Source organism: Arachis ipaensis, chromosome B06 (assembly GCF_000816755.2).
Source record: "Arachis ipaensis cultivar K30076 chromosome B06, Araip1.1, whole genome shotgun sequence".
NCBI lineage: Eukaryota > Viridiplantae > Streptophyta > Magnoliopsida > Fabales > Fabaceae > Arachis > Arachis ipaensis.
Window position 1 is genome coordinate 76148 of NC_029790.2, and position 2577 is coordinate 78724.

Sequence of the window (2577 nt, forward strand, 5' to 3'; positions counted from 1 at the left end):
AGTATATAGTTGACTTCATAAATCTTACATAATCAAAACATAATTATTATCTAAATAATTAAAGATCTAAAATAACATAATCCACACAAGAATATTATCTGTGACATATAGAGCATTGACATAATCTAAATTTTTGCACGAAAATTCTATTACATATACACATAGCTAGAAAAAAGTCTCATAAAAAAAGACTAAGATCTATTATAAAATAGGTAGAATGAAACCTCCAATAATGACACTTGAATCTGAAAAATATAAGAATATAATAGGGTGAGTTTTGAGATAAAAATTTCGTATAACTAACTATGCAAACAAATAGATAAATAATATAACAAATAAACTGAAATGGGAGTTTCTTATTCCAAAAGTCAAATCAAATCGAATGCCACACACTTGAAAAGCTCCATCTCTAAGGGTATTCCTTTTCTCTAGTGTGTGCTCGTATGGTATAATAGATTCAATGTGTGGCCTACACATGGGCTAGCAATGCCCCTGCTATTTAAGGTTTGAGTCAAATGCATATAAATTAACATTATAACTGTCATTAACTACGATTTTCTAGTCAAAGTCTCTAAAACCAATTCACTTATAACAAATCTCTCATAATAAATAAAAAATATATAAAAATGCATACTAAAAATTTAACTAATGTAAAATAAAGTTAAATAAAAAAATATGTATACTGTATAAAATATATGCATATCGTCTCATGTGTATTTTTATAAAATTATGAGTTTTTCAAAAATCCATCCCAATAATTTAAAAATCACAACAATCAAATATTTTTAAATGCTAGAATTAATGATTCAATTTAAATATTAATAAAAATACACTTAAAAATAATTATACGCATAACATCTACTCACAACTTGGTTCTAAAGAGTCGAAAGTAATTTTGATTACGTTACCGAGCTACGAATGATATCCAACAACTCTAAAACTCTAGAAATATGATGATGATGATGATGATGATGATGATGACGACGATGATGATGATATTATTTGTGAGTTAATAATATTGTGGATTAACACAATCTTACTCAATTTTTATATCCACAAGTATAAAAATAACAAAAATTAGAGATATAATTAATTATTGAATCAACTAGTTATTTTAAAGTCTCAATAATAATTAAAATTTAAAAATTAAATGCTTGTTTTACTTATTAATATGAAACTCCATGATTTAGAATGTAAAAATAAGATTTAAATAACCAGAAATAGAGTAGAAAAGAAAAAAAATAAGATAAAGAAAATGAGTTTAATAATACTGTGTGCGATTACAAGAAGAGATAAAAAGATAGGTATGGCAACGGGTACCCACGGAAGCGGGGACATACTACCTGCTCCTTGTCCCCCGTCCCCCGCCTCCATATTCAGTTCCCGTCTCTGTCTCGTCCCCGTAACGGGTAACAGATAACGGAAACCCCGTATCTACTGGGGATTGAGGAATCTATGAATATCTGCGGATTTTCAAAAAATTAAAAAAATTAGAAACAAATGAAAAAATATATTAAACATCATGTTCCTTGTCTCCAAAGATGTTAACAACAACAAAGACATTAACCTAAGATTGAATAAAAGATATAAACCATGAATCAGAATCACATTAATCCTAGATTGAATCACAAATATAAATTATAATTAAATTAAAAATCATGAATCATAATCACATAAACCTAACTTTAGATTAACCCAAGCTTTAATCAAAAATATAAATCATGAATTAGAATCACATTAACCTTAGATTGAATCACAAATATAAATTATAATTAAATTAGAAATTAAAATCAGAATTTCATTAACCTAACTCCAGACGCGGACGAACGACGAAGATGCGATGACCGGCGACGAGGAGAAGACGACAATCGATAATGACGCGACGAGGAGAAGAAGACGAGGTGAACGTGACGATGAGCTCGAGAGGTGCGGTGAGCGACTGAGCCACCGAAGGGATGAGAGGTGGCGCTGAGGGACCAAAGAGATGGAAGGTGGCGGTCAACGGTTGGCGGTGTTCGGGAGAGAAGAGACTAAGAATTTGATGAGGAGAAGAGAAGAGAGGTTCTAAAGCACTGGAGGTTTTGGATTTTTGATATCCCATAATTTTTTTCGTGTCTCATATATATTATATATGTATTAGGATATTTTAGTCTTTTTATATAAATGGAAGTTAAACAAATTTTTATAAAGCAGAGACTTTTACCCTGTTATGTTTTCTTCCTATTTATTATACGGGATTTCGTTTCTTATTCCTACAAATAAAAATTAGTCCCATATTTATTTCGAGAGGCGGAAGAATTAAATGGATGATGGGAGAAGAGTCACGTGATTCACTTACCTTTTTCTTTTTTCCCGGTTACTACAAAATACAAATTGTTACTTGCTAAAGGATGTTTTTCACTCTTTTAATGGAATTAAATTTGTAAGAAATTTTATTCAAACATCTATATAATTTGATAAAGTAATTTTTCGAATAAAAAAAGTACTTTTCTTTTAAAAATATAAATTCAGACACTATATAATTTGTATATTACAAGAACAAAAAAATAATAAAAGTTACACAGATTAAATTGATAA

The 2577-nt window shown here is 29.2% G+C and overlaps 1 long non-coding RNA gene across 1 annotated transcript in view; it reads left to right on the forward strand.

Moving 5' to 3' along the window:
- Positions 617–2577, forward strand: part of LOC110263067 — a 12166-nt gene continuing 10205 nt past the window's right edge. The window contains exon 1 of the long non-coding RNA XR_002348060.1: positions 617–650. This is a non-coding gene — a long non-coding RNA (uncharacterized LOC110263067). The remainder of the gene's footprint in view (positions 651–2577) is intronic.